Source organism: Mauremys mutica, chromosome 14 (genome assembly GCF_020497125.1).
Source record: "Mauremys mutica isolate MM-2020 ecotype Southern chromosome 14, ASM2049712v1, whole genome shotgun sequence".
Taxonomy (NCBI): Eukaryota; Metazoa; Chordata; order Testudines; family Geoemydidae; genus Mauremys; species Mauremys mutica.
The window spans coordinates 23,800,360-23,821,508 of NC_059085.1; positions in this window are offsets into that span (position 1 = coordinate 23,800,360).

Genomic DNA, 21,149 nt, shown 5'->3' on the forward strand with positions numbered 1-21,149 from the left:
TGAACATAGTACATTACAATAAAAAAAGGGAACAACTCCTCTGTGGGTTACGCTGGCCAACGTGGTCTTCTTGAATAATGCCATTACACAAATTACTGCTGTAAGAACTACTTCTGTCTGTCTGTCATACACACCCAGCGACCTTGCATTGGCCAGTCATTATCTGATGTAGAGACAGGATTCAGTATTGCTGCATCATTGGGCGAGGCTTCCCTGAGTGGTGCTTTCATTAATGCCATCATCCAAACTGTCCCCTTTACACTGACTCACCAGGTAGACAGGTAATAACAGAGTATAAACCTGCAAACTTCTAGACTCCCAGAGCATTTCCAGACTTAATAGGTCCCTCTCCAGTATGAACATGTAGCCCTGGAAAATGCTATTTTTTAAATTTGTATTACAGGAGTGCCCAAAGGCCCCAGATGGAAACCATTTCAATCCTGAGTTGAGGTTGCATGCTAAGGTGATAGAAGGAGCCAACGATGCAGGAGTAAAGGGACTTGGACAACAAGCTTGATGTCTCTCCACAGCCCCAAAAGAGCCTGGCTCTCTAGCTTGGGAGATGGTCAGGCCCACAATGTAAAATGCTTATGTAGCATATACATGCTGCATTTGGCCATAGGGTTTAAGTGGGTTTCAGGTGGCTCCATTTTTCAGCAGCAGTACGGTGTGCTGCTGAGCTATCTTGTGTTATCCTGCTCTCTGCCATCAGGGTGGTTCATGGACTTTCTGCTGTGCTAGTCCTGCTCCATTCTACTCCTTTCCCCTACCCCAGTGCATCTTGGGAAACTTAAGATAGAATTTTCTTAGGCAAATGAAAACATTGCATAGTGTTAATCCTGTTGTGGATAACAAAGATAATAGTCATACAAGCATATATCCACTGTGATTCAACAAACAATTGACATACCATTACTTTAAAATATTACCTCCATATAACTCTGTCATGATTTAAAGTCATTGAGACCGATGCATGTTTTGGTTACTAGTCTAAAACAATTAACTAGTTTAGACATTTCATTCAAAATAAAGGAAATGCAGGCTTTAAGGGTTTGGAAAATCTGAGGGTTATGTTCAGGAAACAGAGAAAGGCCATCTGTACTGTGAACACTGCAGCTAGAGTGAAGAATGCAGAAAATGACAACTTTCGTCTTTATTTTACAAAATCAATCAAGCCTTTAGTGAACAGAGATATATTTAAGTACAGTAGATAGATGAGTTAGTAGAGAAAACACAGTCCATTCATCTGTGGGACCAGAGAACTAGTGCTAATGAGGCCACCACTCACCTAAGCTATATCACTAAACAAAATACATCATTTAGATATTGGGGAAAACTGACAGTTTTCAGAGGCGGCATAGTGATAAACGTGGGATAAGCATGCAGACTGAATTTAATCTCCAATGCTTAGGTCAGAGTTCATGTCAGTGGTAGAAAAGGGATAGTAGCAGGCACACAACTGTGTAGCTCTATAATCAACACTGTTCCAGAAGCAACCTTTCATGTGCTTAGCTTTTCTGGTTCACAGAGACAGTCTATTTTTTTTTCCTGTTTTGTTGAGCCCTTCTGATGGGCTATTTAAGCCAGTGACATAGATGGCTGGATAAATGGAATAGTCCGCAGCTGAATTTCTCCAATTAATCTCATTGCAATTTCAAGTACACAAAACATTAACTAGAGGCATCGTGTGAAGTATTAAACATTAGACTCAAAGAATTTTTTTTACAGTGAATTCGTTAGAGCTGAGAGAACCCACAAATATTGTTAGCCTTATGTCACAGCATGTTTGCTTTGGACAGCTTCTGAAAGAATCAAAAGCTTTGGCAATAAAGGAGTACAAAAATATACTAAATAAATAGCCTTCCTCTAGCTCCTCAGCTTTATTCATTGCTTAAGTGAGAGTAAGCATGTGTAAAGGAGACTCAATGGGGGTTTTTCACCTTCCTTTGCAGCATGGGTCACGGGTCACTTGCAGGTTGAAATTAGTGTAACTGGTGGATTCCCTTTAACTTGAAGTCTTTAAATCATGATTTGAGGACTTCAGTAACTCAGCCAGAGGTTAGGGGTCTATTTACAGGAGTGTGTTGGTGAGGTTCTATGGCCTACAATGTGCAAGGAGGTCAGACTAGGTGATCATGATGGTCCCTTCTGACCTTAAAGTCTATGAGTATAATGGTTCTAACACTGTCCCAGACATTTGCTGCCCACCTTCTGGGCATATCACATCATATGAAGATGCCCTGCTGGAAGGGAATAGCAGAAAGTTCAGAATGCCATTGCCTAGAGAGGCCTCCCGTGATAAACAGCAGGCAGAAGCAGCGAGAGTTGGTCCCCTAGCACCTAGAAGGCTGGGAGCAGGCAAAGGCCAATCAGAACTCAGCAGGTCAGATTAAAAAGGCTGATTGCTTTTACTAGCTGCCAGTCCTGGGTGATGCCAGGAGAGGAAATGGGTTTAACCTTGACTGGCCTGGGATCTCTAGGTAGGTCTGGTGTTTATAATCTAGACTTTAATGTCTAGATGGCAATTTTGAGTTAAGACTTTGTTTTCTGTTAACCCTGGAAGGGGACTGGACTGACAGTTGACCTAGCTGGAGCAATAGGCCATGGAGGTGGCAGACTGTTGCAGAATCTAGACACAATAAGGTACTAAAGAGGAAGAGTCCTTGCAGTGCCAGGTCCCAACACAAGGAAGTGCTCTGGTGGGGGGTAACAAAGCCTCATTCTTCACTTAATTTTCCAAAGTTTGATTTTTTGAAGAAAAAAAATAAATGAATTTTTAGTGAATATTTTCATGGAGAATTGTTCCCATTTTTCAACCAACTTTTAGCTGATTAAAAAATTCCAAAATTTGAAATGTCAACCTAAATATGGGGCCCATTTTGTGAAAATGTTCATGTTTTCCTGATTTTTTTTAACCAGTTCTATTTTCGTCGGTTGCCCCCATGTGAATAAAGCAGGCAAAATCTGAATTATGGCCTTCAAATCTGATCCTAATAGACTTTCATAGAACATTTTAGGTACTTCTTGCTCCCTGGCAGGCTGAAAACAGGAAGTGCCATGGTATAAATAAACCAAAATTAGTTTTTTAAAACATACTTGGGGAAGTAGTATGTGAATTAGGGATACCTTGTGAATTAGTAATATCATATATGGATGTGAATTAAGTTTTTATTTGGGAATACGTCACAAATTTTAAACAATGGAAAAAACATATGTCTTATTTAAGGTGAAAAATCAGTGGCAGAAACTCATTGAAGTGTCAATTTGTAAATTTTATATTAATTTATACATTCTAAAACAATTAAATTACCTACTTAGGTGACATTTTGGGGGGCAAATTGAATACATTTCTATGGTACATGAATTATAACTCAAAGATTCATTAGAATATGTAATTTAGATCAATTAGAAGTCTCTTGTCAAGTTTAAATAGTGATAATAGAATTTTAAAAAACAAGCTTTGGAACTGTTAGAATTAATTAAGAGTGAATAAATCTGGGAAAATTAAATTAGTGCCATAATTTTTAAATGTAAATGAGGTAAAAGAAAAGGTTAAGCTAATGTGCCTGTGTATAAATACTAGCAGTACCTAAATAAAAAAAAACTAATGAAAAAGATTGAGTGCTTCCTGAGCTATATGTAGTGAAACACTGATTTAATAATAATTTTGTTTTGTATGCCAAGTGGAGGAACGAGGGTAAATGCAACTATAGTTTCAAAAAGAAGCTTAAACTAAAACTAATTAACCTTGAAAACTTGCACAGGGTCCAGTCCTCCCTTCCTTTTGTTCCCCAAACTCCCGCTAAACTCTACAGACCTGGTTCTTGTCCATAAGTGGAGTTATTCTGGAATCACGATGCTTTGGGCTCCCATAGCTTCCAAGTTCATCTCCCTTCAATTCTGCTAAAGTTTCATGTTAGCTGTTTGATTTTCTGATACAAAGTTGTAAGGTCACCTCTTTGGCTAACATCTTCAGCCTCTTCACATATCTCTTGTACCACACCTTTTTACTTCTCTATCTAGAGCTCTGTATTCTTCTTGCCACTTGCTTGTCTCTTCACGTATCTTAGTATTCATGAGTTTTTGCTTTACACTTTCCTTTTCCATGCCAGCTGAAGTAGCATCACTAATCCATTCTTCCCTTTTAGATTTCCTTTTTATTAGAACTGTCTTTGCACTTTCTAGATAGCACACACTGATGTTTTCCAACAGAATATCGATGTTTTGTTTTTCTTCAGTTAACTTCATTAGAACACTGAACATGTTCTTCAGTTCAAGTTGAAAAGCACTTTTTATATTTGGATCTTTTAGTTGTGTGATGTTGACACACAGTTGTCTTTTAACCTTCTTCATTTTCTTTCACTAGATCTTCGATTTAGTGATACAAAGGTTATGGTCCCTGCCCACATCCGCTCCCCTGTATGCATGTACATCTGCCAATGAGCTGCACAAAGTTTTAGGGAAAGGATCTATCTGGTACTCTGCAGTGCCATCTCAGAAGTTTCATGTCACTTTATGGATATTTTATGAGGAAATATTCTTCCACTTATCAATATGTTCTTCAGACTGCAAATTTCTACTAATCGTTCATGTCATTTTGGTCCAAACTCCTCCTCCACTTGCCCACAACTTCATCCAACCCATCATTGTTCTTTCCAACCTTTGCATTATGTTTTGGGGCCTTGGTTAACATATCCTATAACAAATCATGAAAAGCATCTCTTTCTCATATGGCTTTTGGTTGGTTGGTGCATAGCATTGTATGACTGTTCGTTTGAAGAATCTAGTCTGAATCCAAGTGCTAATGATTCTTTCATTGACTGAGTCCCCCCTCAATCAGGGCCTACTTGGCTTCATTAGACATTAAAATTGCTACACAAGCTTCACGTCTGTCCTCCACATGCCCGGATTAGTTGATGGTCTTATTAGTTTCTCTAAAGTGTAGTTTGTTTGAACCTGTCCAGCTACACCTACTGATTCCAAGGGCATCAAGATCTATCAATTTCTTTAATTATTTGAGTAGTTTGAGTAGCTTCATACTTTGTTCTCACATTCCAAAATCTGATTTCTGTTACTGATCTGGTCTTGAGCAAGGGACTTTCAGGACATGGGCTTCTTTATGGGTTTGACTAATGCCCACCATATTCTCCGCATGAAGTTGATCTCTTCTTTGAGCCTATTGCACACTGATATGGCTCCTGGCTATGATTTCTTCAGAAAACTTATTTTTACATGGTGAGGTTTCCAACCCCATGAACATTATGTCCACATCTCTATTTGTTATTTAGAGCTGTCCAAATGTGGAGAATCCCCAACCCACCACCACCCAAGGGACACACTTGGTACTTCGGATGTGTGTTAGCATGATCCACATGGCATGTTAGTAAGCTGTATATCTACACCCCAGCTTGCCATATACTAACTTTCCATCTAGACAAGCCCTTAGGCTCAGAAGAGTGCTTTTTTTTTTCCAGAAATTCTCTCATGGCTCAAATTCGTTTTTTTGTTTTTACTGTCTAGATTATCTGATGTGTCCAAAGGCAAGAGCTTTTAAATAAGAAAATAATAGAAAGAAAATGAGAAAAGTCCCCATATGCATACATGCGCACACGCACACACATTCTGAGTTCTTATTGCTTATACTTTTGTGTTATCTTTGTATGAGATTTGTTGCAGTGCTCTTCTTTTACTACTGGTGAGCATAGGCTAACAAACCAGCTTATGTTGCTTGGATTTTCACAGAAAATAAGTCATTACATTTAGTGTGAATTAAATATATAATGTCCCCTGCTTTAGATAATCCAAATTTACATGTCAAGACCTATTCGTAAGAAACATGGAATGTAAATTAGGCCCACTTCATTGGAAGTTGTATGTGTGTATTCAAAGAACAGGGTCAAGCCTGGTGTGTGTCTTCCTTAAACATAAATAAATAAATATCTAATAGAACAAGTTCTCTAATTTTTCACCTCATTGCAGAATCTTCAAGATGTGTATACAGGCCATGAATCAGAACCCAAAGGTGTTTTTTGAACCAGGATATTTTGCCTGGCAGCTTTATGTGCTGCTGTTATGCTATTAGGCTTATTAAAATATAATTATTCAAGTACATTAGTACAAAAGGGTGGCAAACCTACAGAGTTCGTTTAAGAAGAGACTCGCCTAATTAAAAATACAGATTATCATCTATGGAATTCAGCTTCAGTTAATTTAAATCCACACTAGTTAATACTTACATCGTGCTTTTTCAGAAACTACAGAAAAGGGCTAATCTTCATGCTGCAGGCAAACCTGATTAAAATCACTCCTGTAGAGAAGTTTGTTTAATAAACTAAATTGCTACATGTTTATAAGAATAAAAATGTTTACAGTCTACAGCATGTGTGTTAAGTGTGACTATAACTCCAGTTGGCCTCTTGCCCTCAATTTAAAAGCATTTCCTTCGGAACCATGCAGTGCATTGTTTTAATATGTGTTTGAACTAATCATTAGGATATCAGAATGACTCATACCTGTAGGGTTGTTATTGCTTGTTATTATTTAAACCACAGTCTATAAAAAAGATATGATGTTGTTGGAAACAGAAAAGGAATTAACCACTGTTTACAGTTGTGAACCTTCTTGAAGACTTAGAGATAATTTTTATACCATTGTGTTATCATGCTCAGGTTAGCTTTTGCTTTCCAACTCTCATTAATACTAACCTTCCAAACTAGGTTCTGGAAACATGTAATTCATGTTAATAACCAGGCATACTTTTATATAAGATTTGAAGCACTTTTTAAAGTTTCTGTGTATAGGTCTTAATCCAACACAGCACTTAAGCACTTAACTTTAAAAATGTGTGTAGTCCCATTGACTTAATTTTAAGCATGGGCTAAATTAAGTTGAGGCCATAGTGAATATGTCCCATCATCAGGTCTCGTGACAGTCAGAAGGAAAATTTCTGTAACATTAGCAACTAATTTTCCTTCCTTAGTCTAGAGAAATCTATTGATGAGTCAAAAAACAGGTAAGAGCAATAGGTGCTACAGACACTCAGTTTACACTTAGGGTAATAATCACAAATTTAAACCCCAAGTACAGTAAGTACAAGGAAGAGAAGTTGAGGACAGTTTCTAATACAGTGCAACAAAGCCACATGTGACAATCAGACCTTCATTTTCTATTGCCAAGTGTGCCGTGTCAAGATTAGTGAATTTGTGTGTGTGTGTGTGTGTGTCTCTCTCTTTCTCTCTCTGTGGTCTTTTTGTCCGACATAATCAGCTAAATTGTAACATTCACAAAAATCAATGTGTTTTGCTACTTCAGCCAGAAAGATAGACATTTTATATTGATGGGAAGCTAAAGTGTAACTAAACCTAAGAAAAATCTTTAAGTAAAATCCATGGTACATTTTCTATGGAAAAAGCTCTTCGTTAGCATTTATCCTAGAAACCCTTTCATGGAAAAGTCAGTGCCAAATAGTAGTCTTGCTTATCACACTATAGCACATTTACCTGTGTCTAAAGGATTTCAATTTAGAATCTCTCTTCTTTCCTTTTCCTTTTCCTTCATTATTTAGTGGTAGTGATTTTACAATACCAAAATATTCCAGAAGTCAATTTACTCACCCATTCAGCAATCATGATAAATAGACCACATACAAAAAGTATGACAAAAATGTTTGTTTTTCAAAAGTTTCTTTGTGGATTGAAAAATTTGTGGCTGAAGTGGATTTGTTACATCATGGACCTAATTTTCTATACACAGAGTCACAAGAAAATCCCTAACTCTTACTAAAATTCCCACTGGAATTCTCATTGAAGTCAGTGGGACTGTGTGTGTGAGTGCAGGTTTGAAGGATCAAGGTCTTATGTCATTGTTATTTTCAGTGACATCATAATCTCAAACTGGACAATCCAGTGTGTAGCTACCTAGCGCCTCACATAATCTTGTTTTGTTACTCCTGGCTATCTCATACAGTAGTCCTTAGTAGTCAGAATTAATTTAATTTATCTCCCCAGAGCTGCTTTTGTCATCTTCAGTTTGGTTCCCTATCTCAAACTCATTTAGGATTGTCAAAATTAATAATTATACCTACCCTTCCCCATCTTCTCTTGGAGCACCTTGTACTCTTCTTGTCCTTCTGTTTCACCCTGTAGTTCAGTTTCTGCCCTAAACCCTGCCAGCAGCCATTATTGAAAGCTTTTCTTCTCAAACACCTGGGTGGGCTGGTTTCATGATTGCATTAATCTTTCCAAAAGGTTGCCAGCTGACTTGCATCCTCATCTTAATTTTCTTTCCATGATTGCCATCCTGCAAAGTAAAATCTGCCCAAGGTAAAATGTCCCTTTGAAGATTATTTTAAAGCTTTTCCATGTATTAAGTTATTCTCTTGATCATGCAAGCTAGGATATGAATAAAATTAGTCTTCGACATACTCATCATCTCTCCAAAAAGGTCAAATTATGCCCCCAGATATAGGTATCTATAACTCCCTTTGAGTTAGATGGGAGTTGTGTGTGTTAATATCTGATGAGAGAATTTGGATCTAGCTCATTAAGCATTCTCTCCGATCCTTTGAAATTTTCAGGAAAAAAAACAACTATGCTATCTGTAGGTCTCTCATATACTTTTTGTTTATCTTCATTATAGTATCACCCATCGCCAATATTTACCATTCAATATATTTCTCCAAGTATTCAGTGGACAGTTGAGGTAAAGTGTCTTCTTGATTAATTTATTTCCCTTTATTTATATTCCCATTTACTTTAAAATCCATTCTCATTTGTATTGTTGGAATCCTAGATTTCACAAGTATAATTCAGATACTCTTCTGTCCTGCAGGTGTTTTCAGATTAGTCTTTGATTCCACTCAGTTAAACCATGGATCATCCATAAAGCCAAGGCAGATGCTTTCCCCACATTGAATTACAATGCTAGACCTCAATCTTGCATTGTGTAGCACAAAGGTTGACCACTGTGCCCATGTGGTATGCCATTCACTTCAGGATAGCAGGCCTGTGGCACCCTTCTTAATAAAAGAATCCCTTCCAAAGGAGAAGGAGAGAGAAGGCTGTTTGTCACCACCCAAATGGAGGCTTTATCCCAAACTATACCCTCCAGAATTGTCCAGTTTGCAAGTGGAGACTAAGATAAATCCACCAAACTAATTTCTACTTGTGACCTAAATTAGGTAGGAGATGGAGACAGCCACCACCCAGACATCACTGTGATAAGGGCACAGGCACTGCCAGTGAAGATAATTTGCTCGTATACTGTAGTCATTTCTGGACAATTCATATGAACCACTGGGCTTTTCTTGAACAAGCTGGCTCTCCTGCCATTATACAGTTGTAAAATAATAAGAATCAGGGACAGCTCTAGCTTTTGTGCCACCCCAAGCACGTCAGGCAGGCTGCCTTCGGCAGCTTGCCTGCGGAAGGTCCCCAGTCCCACGGATTCGGTGGCGCACCTGCGGGAGGTCTGCCGGTCCTGCGGCTTCGGCATACCCGCCACCAAATTGCCGCCGAATCCGTGGGACCGGCGGACCTCCCGCAGGCAAGCCACCGAAGGCAGCCTGACTGCCACCCTCATAGGGACCAGCAGGGTGGCCCTCGCAGCTTGCCGCTCCAGGCACGCGCTTGGAGTGCTGGTGCCTGGAACCGCCGCTGATAGGAATAACCTTTGAACTTGTATATTATAGTTGGACACGTTGGCTATGTTTGTGGATTGTATATGTGAATGGCTGTTTCTTCCTAGGATCCTCACTAAAGACTAAAATTTACCCCATGATTCTCAGAAGGCAAAATACAGTTTCTTTCTTTCCTTTTTTCCCTGGCACAATATCCCTGTGCAACTGCAGGATCAGACACCCTTCTAGCATGCGTTGGAATGTTGGGTGGCATATATGGGTAGCAAGCTTGCTAGTTACCCATCGTTCCAAGGAGGTGTGGTCTACCATTTGGGGGACATGGCCAGCATCCCTGTGTGCATGCTGTGATTGGCAGTACTTGTTAGGGAGGTTAGTATTTGCTTCTCTTTTGTGAAGCAGCAGTATGGTGCGCTCCAGACATGGCTTCACACCCGTCCTAGTCCACCTTGAGCCATCCTCCTTTGCAGCAAACACCATTCAAGAACTTCTGTGACTGGTAATAGTATGGGCTGGATTTTGTCCTAAGTGATTTAGACCCTGATGAAACTGCCATTGAAATCAACAGGAGTTTTTAGATTGACTTCAATGGAAGCTGGATTAGAGCCTTGAAAAACACTGTCTTGAAATGATTGATTAAACATTACTTTGATGTGATATATACTAGATTTCTGAATATAGCACACAATTTAGAATTAAATTTGAGACCTTCACTGTGATCCCAGTTAGTATTTTGTTAACCATTTCTAAATACAATGAATTCTTTGCTTAAAATTACAAATATAAACTAGGGACTGATCACTGCTGAAATGTGGCAAATTTCTTTCATCTACCATTCTGCAAATCATTTATAGCAATCTGCAGTCATTACAAGCTAAATATAATCTTCTTAGTGTCCTATGCATCTTTCTAGTCAGTAAGGCCACTAACATGATCCATGGCAGAGAAAATAGGATGTGAAGTGCTGCCGTCTGCTTTAAGGAAAATTTATTTGTAAGCATACTTCTGTAAAAGGTGTATTTAAACCCACCTCCATGGCCAAGCTTGCAAGATAAATTTCTTCTCAAAGAACCAGGCACTTCTTAAGACTACTAAAATATTATCATGGTTCATAATGTGTCAGTATAAACACACAAGGCTGATAACATGAAAGGATGATGTGCTTCATTCCTTAGTCCTACTTATTAATTCTACTCAATATCAACATCATTCCATCTCTAGGTATGATGCAGTAGTCTTGCCTGATGGCAAATATAGATTTTAACATACAAACCAGGTCTATTTGCACCATACAATGCAATAAATTCTTAACTATTTCACTAGCATTTAATTTAAACAGTGAAAGTTAATTGTCTGTTTTTTGTGTAATTGTCCTAGGCCCAGATTGTGAAAGGGATTTAAGTAAAGGAGGCAGAAGAGTGCAGAAGCCTTCTTATACCTTTCCAAGTCCTTGTTTTGAAGGATGCAGGGATCACTCCATTGGAGTGCCTCTGGGGTACACAGTGCTCCAAAGAGGGCAGAGCGGGATGAGCATGAGGCAAAGCTATTTTCCCTCCTGCCAATCAACTGGGAGCTTGGGGTCCGTCTGCCTCTGCAGTCTCCTGGTGTGCTGGGCCCCTCAGGAGGGAATGTGCATGTTAAGAAATGAGCTCCCCAAGGTGGGGGTGACTCTGTACTGCCCACTGTGACCAAATCCAAAGTTTGTACCCTGAGATTTGTTGTTTGGAAAGTAAAAATTCTGAGACCCCACCTTAGGAGCAAGATTTAAAAACATGAATAAATCACCTAGCTCTGAGAATGTGCCCAAAGCCCATGGGAGTCTTTCCACTCCAAGGTCTATTCCCATTCTTCTTGCTTCCATTAAACAAACTAAAATAATGTATTTTGCTTTTTTTGAAAACTAGCAAAACTCCATGAGATTTTCACTTTATTATGAAACTGGGAAAAAAGTAAATTCCAACATTTTGACTTGTCTGTACAAGAAAGGTTCTGTGCAATTCTCCTCTGGGTGCTACAGTTTAATGATATAATCTGTGTAACTGTAGCAATTTACTTCCCCGGATTCTGCACAGATACCATATGCACCCTGTTGATTCTAATGAGGCAGCAAGAAGTGAGAGTCAGCCCAGAATTTGACCACAGAATGTGACCAGCTGAGTGGTCTACAACTTTTCATGTAGCAAGCCGAGGGTTGAAACCCTGTCCTTTACACCCCAGGTCCACCTGTAACAGCAGCTAACCCTCTGGGTTGATGCAACCACCTGACACATTGGCTGCTAGCAAACAAATAGAAAGGCCTAATTGGTTAGCAGAAAATCTGCATAGGTATGCTGATGAGCTTACCAGGCAGGAAACAGCTGGTCAGCAGGCAGTACTGTAAAAAGCAGAGGGGCAAGTTCTTCAGAGAATTAGTTTTAAAAGAGAATAGAGGTAGGCTTTCCACAACAGGCTAAGTTAGGAGCAGCCTTTGTTCCTTTTATGTGCAGTTATTGTATGAACCACCTCTCTTCCTTATCAAAACCCAGCTGTCTAGATTCTTTTCAGTCTAGATCTTCTGCTCCTGTCAACCTGTCATACAGAGTATAACTCTGCCTTTGGCTAAAAGGTTTTTTGTTTGTTTGTTTGTTTTTAAAGCTCAGCAAGATGTGGTGGGGCAAGCTAATGCAGGGTTTAAATGGTAGCAGAGGAATTGCTTTGATCACAAATGAAAATGCATCAAGTTATCTTCCTCAAACACTAGTTGGCATCACAAATCCACCACAAAATGTGGCATTTAGGAGGAGCACAATTTGGGTCAACCTGGTGCTGTGTGTAGTTTAGGGTTGAGGTGCATTGCTAGAGCTCTGTGTGAATGCTTACAGGACAAGTTCAACAACAGAAATCCCTCACTTCCACAAGAACATATTTGGCAACAATATTTTTATTATGGTAAACACCAGCAGCTATTGATGGGAATTAAGGATACATGTAACAGGAACACAGTTCTTAATCTAATAGCTACAGCAGCAAAAATCTAAAAAACAAAAAAGATGCTTTGATAATCAAAAATGTCAGTATTAACTAATGTACATTGAACTGAAAGAACAGAATGTGAACACCAGCCTTTGGAGTTGATCCTGCGAAATGTATCTTGAAAGGGCTTTCAAGATGGCTTCGCTGCGATGGGATTCCCAAACTGCGGTGGGGCTATAGATGGGACTCACATCCCTATCCTGGCACCAGCCCACCAGGCCAGTGAGTACATTAACCGAAAGGGCTACTTTTCAATGGTGCTGCAAGCACTGGTAGACCATAGGGGACGTTTTACCAACATCTTCATTGGGTGGGCGGGCAAGGTTCATGACGCGCGTGTGTTCAGGAACTCTGGTCTGTTTAAACGCCTCCAGGCAGGTACTTTCTTCCCGGACCACAAAATAACGGTTGGGGATGTGCAGATGCCTACAGTGATCCTCGGGGACCCAGCCTACCCGCTAATGCCCTGGCTCATGAAGCCCTATACAGGCGCCTTAGACAGTGAGAAGGAACTCTTCAACTACCGGCTGAGCAAGTGCAGAATGGTGGTGGAGTGTGCTTTCGGACGTCTCAAGGGGAGATGGCGGAGCTTACTGACTCGCTCGGACATCAGCGAAAAGAATATCCCCGTAGTTATTGCTGCTTGCTGTGTGCTACACAATGTCTGTGAGAGCAAGGGCGAGACTCCTTTTGTCCGGATGGGAGGTTGAGGCAAATTGCCTGGCTGCAGTTTACGCTCAGCCAGACACCCGTGCCGAGAGAATATCCCAGCGGGAAGCGCTGTGTATCCGGGAGGCTTTGAAAGCAAGTTTCCTCGGAGAGCAGGGTAACCTATGACTCTCCACTTGCTTTCAAGAGAAACTGACCCTGGGCCTGTGTCTGTATGTGTCGATTTCGATCTGCGGTTACATACCCCGTTCTCCAAGTTTCCCCCACTTCCAAAGCACGTTTTAAAGCAAATTAATTGTAACACTCATTATTAATAAATCTTTGTTTTACTTTGCATTTCTGTTCAGGTGTTGAAACATGGACGCATACTGTGCTGGGCACGGTGTGCACTGATGTACAGACCACTTGTTCCATAGAGGAATGACATCTTCCTGCTCCTACATAGGTCTCTGGGGTGGGGGACGGTTGCAAGTGGTTGTGCATGAAGGGGAGGGATTGCAGGAAGGGGCGAGTGGTGCCTTCTTTGGATAGGGGTTTGGATGACGGCAGTGGGCTGTGGGTTTGGGCGTAGGAAGGGGTGAGGGGTGTGGGGGAAGGGTGAGTATCCGTCCGTGGATGAGGGCTCTTGTTGGGGCTCAGGGCAGCGGAGAGGCTCATTGCTACGGTGGAAGTGCATGGTAAGGGCAGCGTGCCTTAACATTAAGGGGGTGGCAGGCGCTAGGACCCTGGACAAGCATACACATCACAGAATGACCCGGGGCAGCATACACCACACAGAGTGACCCTGGTGCCTACTGACTGCAGTGTGTGTGTGCCCTGCAGTTGATCATGGCCCCAAGTCTGTACCCTGGTAATGTAGGCTATACCGTGCAATTATAAATCCCCTCCCCCCCCCATACACAAAAAAATCCTCTGACACGAAAGACGTGACCGAAACAGTGAATAACAGCAAACAGCTTTTAATAATCTAATACACAGTGGGGGGATGAAACTTGGATTTGGGACTGGGTGAGCCTGTAAGGGAAGCACTTCTACAAATTTATAGCGTGAGAGGTGTGTGATACATTAGCGCTATGCTGTGGTGCAGTGACAGTTCTCACGGCCCCTACCGCCCCTCCGTCTTGTACTTTTGGGTGAGGGGGGGCAGGACTTCTTGGCGGGGGAGGGCGGTTGCAGATACACTGCAGGGGGGCTCTGTCCTCCTGCCTGCGGTCCTGCATAACATCAACAAGGCGCCGGAGCGTGTCCATTTGCTCCCTCATTAGCCTAAGCAGCGTTTGAGTCGCCTGATGGTCTTCCTGCCGCCACCTGTCCTCCCGTTCGTTGTGTGTGCGATGCTGTTGACATAGAGTCTCCCTCCACTGTCTCTGCTCTGCCGCCTCGGCTCTGGAGCAGGCCATCAGTTCCGCGAACATCTCGTCCCTAGTCTTTTTCTTTCGCCGCCTAATCTGCGCCAGCCTCTGTGAGGGGGATGCCGGGGCAGTCCGGGAAAGAGCCAAAGCTGTGTGATGGGAAAAGTAAGTGATTTCCTTGAACAGATACATGTTTGCGAACAGTGAACACAGTCTAGTCAGTTTCTCTGAACAAGACCATACAGGGCAACAAGTCTCACGAGATCTCAGGACAAGTTCGAGATTTCGGAATACACTCTCATTGGCTGCGGCATTGCACAGGAGAGCGGACAAGTGGGAAGAGACAGCTGAATCCGTCTAGCAGACAGTCCTGGTAAGCCTTACAGTACATTCTGCTTATCAGTTAATGGATAGCTGTGCCCTCCCGCTAAAGGCAATCTGGAAATCATATACTCTGACCCTTTTCCAGCCACTCCCGCCAGTGCACGGGAAAGATCAATGTATGCTTTTCCTATGTGGCCTACAACACGTGGCTGTTAAGCGAGGGTCATTGTTATGCAAAGTAAAAGTCAACCATTCACAACAGTAACAATACACTAATTGCCCTAATTAGATGCAGCATTTCATGAACGAGATCACCCTGATGCGGGTCCCTCGGAGTCACAAAGAGCGGATGCTAAGGGAAGCCCTGCAGAGACCAGGACCATATGCGGCCATGCTTGTGGAGGCGATGATTCCCATCTACATAAGGATGTCCTGGCGCGGAAGAGTGTGCTTCCATGGAGCACCCAACAAGGCACCTCTCCCCAGGAACCTCCTGCGGAGGCTTTTCGAGGACCTAAATGAGACCTTTCTTGAATTGTCCCTGGAGGATTATTGTTCAATCCCTATATGTGTGGACCTACTTTTCATATAGTTTTTCATTGAAAATTTTATATATAGTATTTCTATTTTTTTATACCTGTTTTATAAAAAATAAATGTTTACATGTTTATAGCACTTACCGCCTGATCCTTCCCCTGATTCAGAGTCCGGGTTAACGGCCGGGGAGGGTTGGTAGGGGATCTCTGTGAGGGTGATGAAGAGATCCTGGCTGTCAGGGAAAGCGGTATTGTGTTCGCTGTCGCCTGCACCGTCCTCCACAGACCGTTCCTCATCTTCCACATCGGCAAACATCGAGGAGGAACTGTCCAGGTTCACTATGCCATCCACTGAGTCCACGGTCACTGGTGGGGCAGTGGTGGCAGGCCCACCTAGAATGGCATGCAGTGCCTCGTAGAAGCGGCATGTCTGCGGCAGGGCTCCGGAGCGTCCGTTTGCCGCTCTGACTTTTTGGTAGCCTTGTCTCAGGTCCTTGATTTTCATGCGGCACTGCATTGCATCCCGGGCTGTATCCTTTCTCTATCATTGCTTTGGAGACCTTCTCGAAGGTCTTTGCATTCCGCTTGCTGGAGCGCAGCTCCAACAGCACAGACTCCTCGCCCCACACACCGATCAGATCCAGGACTTCCCGGTCTGTCCATGCTGGGGACCTCTTTCTATTCTTGGATTGGCCGGACTCCTCTGCTGGAGAGCTCTGCATCGTTGCAGGTGCTGCGGAGCTTGCCCCGATGTCCAGCCAGGACGTCAGATTCAAAGTGCCCAGACAGGAAAATGAATTCAAATTTTCCCGGGTCATTTCCTGTGTGGCTGGTCAGAGAATCCAAGCTCCGACTGCTGTCCAGAGCGTCAACAGAGTGGTGCACTGTGGGATAGCTCCCGGAGCTACTAAGTTCGATTTGCATCCACACCTAGCCTAATTCGAGCTAGCCATGTCGAATTTAGCGTTACTCCACCTGTCGGGGTGGAGTACCAAATTCGAACTAAAGAGCCCTCTAGTTCGAATTAAATGGCTTCCTGGTATGGAGGGTTGAGCGGATTAACGCTGCTAAATTCGAATTAAAGTCCTAGTGTAGACCAGGCCGGAGTCTCTTGCTTACAATGTTTATTTCAAACTGTATGTCATGCCACAACACTAAGCCACACAGAAATTTGAAGTTATGTATGTTTCTGGTGATTCTATTTCCCTCTGCCACTGTTCTCCCATGAACAGTTCCTGTCATAGATGATGCCATAGTTGCTATTATGGAGGATAATTCTATCTTCCCAATTTGGTGTCTGATAGGCTTTATCGCCTCCACTCGACTTTCCCATCATGTGGCACTCAGTGGTTTCAGTGTCAGAGAGAATGTTCCCAGATGTCGCTTCAAAATTTGCCATCGATGCGTTGATACAGAGAAAATTACATAGGTGCTTTGAATTCCATTAAAAAATTCATCAGTCTCACTAGAAGCTGATGCTGCATCACTGACCACCAAGTTCAATGAATGAGAACTGCATGGGACAAAAAAAGCTCGAGGGTTTAACTCTCGGATCCGTGTCTGCACTCCTCTGTTCTTTCCTCTCATGTTGGCACCATTATCGTAGCCCTGACCTCTCATGTCAGCTATCGCAATTCCCCTATCTTCCAGCTTTTTAAGAAGCACATTTGTCATACCAGCTCCTGTAGTATCATCAATGTCAATAAGTTCTAGAAAATGCTCTCTGACAGTCACCATTGCAGGGACATTTCACTAGGTTCTGTTGTTGTTACAAAATGCACCATTAAAGTAATTTGTTCCGTATAGCTGATGTCAGGTGTGCAGTTCAGAATAACGGAGTAATATTTTGCTGACTTCCGATCTGCCACAATCTTCTATTTGACTTTTGTTGCCGGTAACTGTATGATCTCATTTTGAATTGTTTTTTCCAAGGTAGTGGTGTGTGTGAATTTCTTGGGTGGTGACTCTTCTTAGATGCTCCTGGAGTACAGCATCAAACTGGGCCATCAGCTCCACAATTTTAAGGAAGTTTCCATTGTTTGGCACATACAGCTGATCTGAAGTGTCACGCAGTGCTAGGTTTTGACTAGCAAGCATTCTCACAATGGCAATGAGCCTTTTCAGAACATTTTGCCAGTAAAGAGACTCTGATGCAATCTTCTCTTCATGCTGATCATCTATGGTGGCCTTTAACCTTAGTCTCATCTCTTTCCATCTTTGGAATGCTCTCTGGTGATTTGCTGTCTTCTCATGGTATGCCAGATTTCTAGACAGATTTTTCCAGTCCTTTGTTCCTGTAGAACTCAATCTGGCTTAGGGTGACCAGACAAGTGTGAAAAATCAGGATGGGTATGGGGGGTAATAGGAGCCTATATAAGAAAAAGACCCAAAAATTGGGACTGTCCCTATAAAATCAGGACAACTGGTCACCCTAATGTGGCTGGAACATTAGACTGAAAGAGTTTGCAACAAAAACAGTATGCAGCATTCTGGGTTTTTGAGTACATAAGCCATGGCCTCTCCACTTTGTCACCATTGGGGATTTCACTCCAGTAATGTGTTGGATGGAAACTTCTATTTTCATTGTCTTTGGGAAACATGAAGTTTTTCACTTGCTGTGGCTCATGCAGTACAAGGAAGTCCCTCGGACTACAGCTCAAGTGGGTCCACAGTCCCGGACCATCTAAACTTAAGGAACTAAACTCAGCAGCCGCTGTTTCTTGCACCTCCACCACACTCTTCTCTGACCTACACTTGTCTTCAGGAATATGTATGGTTACATCCATTTGAGATGGAGATATGGATGCTGCAGTAGCTGCCAGGTCAACTGCACTCTGACTTAACCGGAAGATCAGGCATCTCCTCACCATTCACATCCTCACTGTGGCCAGAAGGCTCACCCTGAACATGTGTCTATGTATCTCAGGAGAGCTCCTTCCTGCTTACATAGAAAAGCTTCCTTTGCTTTCTTTCTTTTTCTGAATGCTGCCCCAGAGGGGCATTTTCTTCTTTCGCTCATGACTGCTGTTCTGTGCCAGCTATAGTGGCTCTCAACACTCAGTTGAAGGGGACAAGTAAGCAGGCTGGTAGCAGGGCCTGAGTGAGGGAAGATATCTGCGTCTTAAGGGCCTAACTGGCTCCTACTATTTCAGTTGACGGCCTGTTCTCCTCAAGTGGGTTCAGGGAAGCAGCAGGAAACAAGAAGCTCCCTGAGAAGCTGGTGTTAATCAGCCCAGGCTCCTGGGGGTGCTAGAGAGGTACATAAGAGGCTCCTCCTCCTCTTTCTCCCTGCAGCTTCTGCTGCTTTCTGTTATTCCCGCTCACCTTTTCTCTTGCCCGCCTGTTATGTCTCTTGTGCCCTACTTCCTCCAGCAGAGCACTCCACCATCTCTGTGCATCTAGATCAGAGAGAATACATATGCACCAGCAGCAGACACAATTTTCTACACTCTGGGTCCTAGTGGCACTCCACCCCACACAGTCTGGCACCTGAGGTGGCTGCCTCAGTTTGCCTTATGGGAAGGCCAGCTCTTCTGGTCCATGCCTCGGATTCCGAGGTCTTACAGCATTACAAATATGTAATAATAGTTTAACAGAACTAACAGGTCAGATTGTGCTAAATCAATTGAACTAGCAGAGGTCATGAACCAGAACTATTTGAAAATACTAGTCAAGAAGTTACCAAGATCAGTAATTTCCAAATCAGTGTGTCAGCTGTGTAATTCCAATAGGTTTGAAGTCCAGTAACAGTTTACACTGAACATATTGTGCGCTGAAATGCCAAGCAAACTTGTTTTAAATAACTGTTGTCAGGAATTTGTTCATTTCATCATATTCCTTATAAGATACTTTCCAATTGTATGAAACAAACACTCCTGACAAGTCATATATGACCTGACAAAGCAGAAGAGTTTCACATTCACGTTTCCATGGGTATGTGTACTCCGGTCAAAATGTTGATTATATGTCTTCAATAGCAATTTTCCAGTCTGATAGCTCACTATATCAAAGACAGAACCAATACAGTAACACCCATTACAGGAATACACTGCATCATAATGCAGTGGTGACAGAAATAGCTTGGTTACCTACCTAAGTCTCTCTGAATTTTTTCACTAAACATTTGTGCCATTATAGATCTGTCCATCGCTGATTTTTTTCCCCTCCCATAATTAATGGAGCAGTCAAAACATACAGCATTAGGCTAATTTTTTTTTAAGTTAAAGTAAAATGTTACTCTCCTGCAGGAAATCTGGTAAATAACTTAAAGCAGAAAATATCTGGAATGCTTTGAAACACCTTTTATGGAGCAAATCCTGCTACTTTTTGAGAGCATGTACAATATTGTGGGTAGGATGGAGGAGGGTAGGATGTTAAGAATCCACCCTGTAGAAATCTACACAATCCCCACCCAATTCCCAACCTGTCTAGCACTGCACTGGGGCCCCAGATGACCTGGTTTTGGTATGTTAATAAAGAGCAGATGGGAGAAAAGTGGACATATGTTTATGCTTCCTTTTATGAAAAAAAAAATAAAAATTTGCATGTCAGCTTTTGAAGACACAGTTCATTTTCCTGGCTCATCGCTTTGAACACATCCCCTCTCTCTTTTCCTTTTTCTCCATTAGTTCCTCCATCTCCAGCACCCCAAACACAAACTACTTGTCTTTACTTTTCAAACTCTTCCTGGCCTACCCTTGCCCTCCCTATCACCTCTGACATGCTGCCAAGTTGATGACAACTGACTCAGCTCTGTCAATAATATCCAGGCTTCAGGGCCCTATTTTTTCCCCCTCTTATTCCACCTTCCCTATACATGGGAGGGACTCCCTGTAGGCATCTGCAAAGCCACCTCATTGGCCTCCTTCACTCCCTCCTTAAGCTGTCGTGCCATGATGTTTATTTTTTTTATAAAGGGAATGATTAGGCTACTGGTGTGTTGTGACCACTGCTTGTTCTACTGACTAGTATTGTCATCTCATTGTTCCTTACACATTCCATCTGTTTGCTGCATTCACCTGCTGTGTCTCAGCTTAGGCTGAAAGTTCGTCAGGAAGGGACCATCTCTATGTTACATGTGAGTACAGCACTCACCACAGTGGGACCATGCTCCGTGACTGGGAACTAGATGCTACTATAATACAGTAGTAAATAATAACTTTGATCTGAAGTGTGTGTGTATTCCAACTATTCTACTGGTTTGTGCCAAAAAGTGCAACGTTTAATTGTTTGCTGTTTCTGTTTATACAGTTATTCATTATCTGCACTAAGAGTCATGGTATTGCTTCAGCTCCTTGTCTGATTAATGGAATAGGAGGAGGGTTTAAATAAATAAATCACCCACGATGGAAACATCTGTATAAATATGTATTCATACTGTTGGGCCAAATGTGCAGCACTTGTGGGATGAACACCTGTTCAGATTAGTATGAGCAAGGCCTTTGCTTTCTGCAAAAATTATTGCAAACAGAAAAAAATACTCCTATAACTGTTCAGAACAAATAAAAGAAGGTTGCAAACACCATCAAGGTGAATGTTCATGAATACTTTTTTTCAGTAATCATTAAACTAGTAACAAGTACGTGTAAGATTTCCTTGCTCATATAGGACCAAATCCCAGAG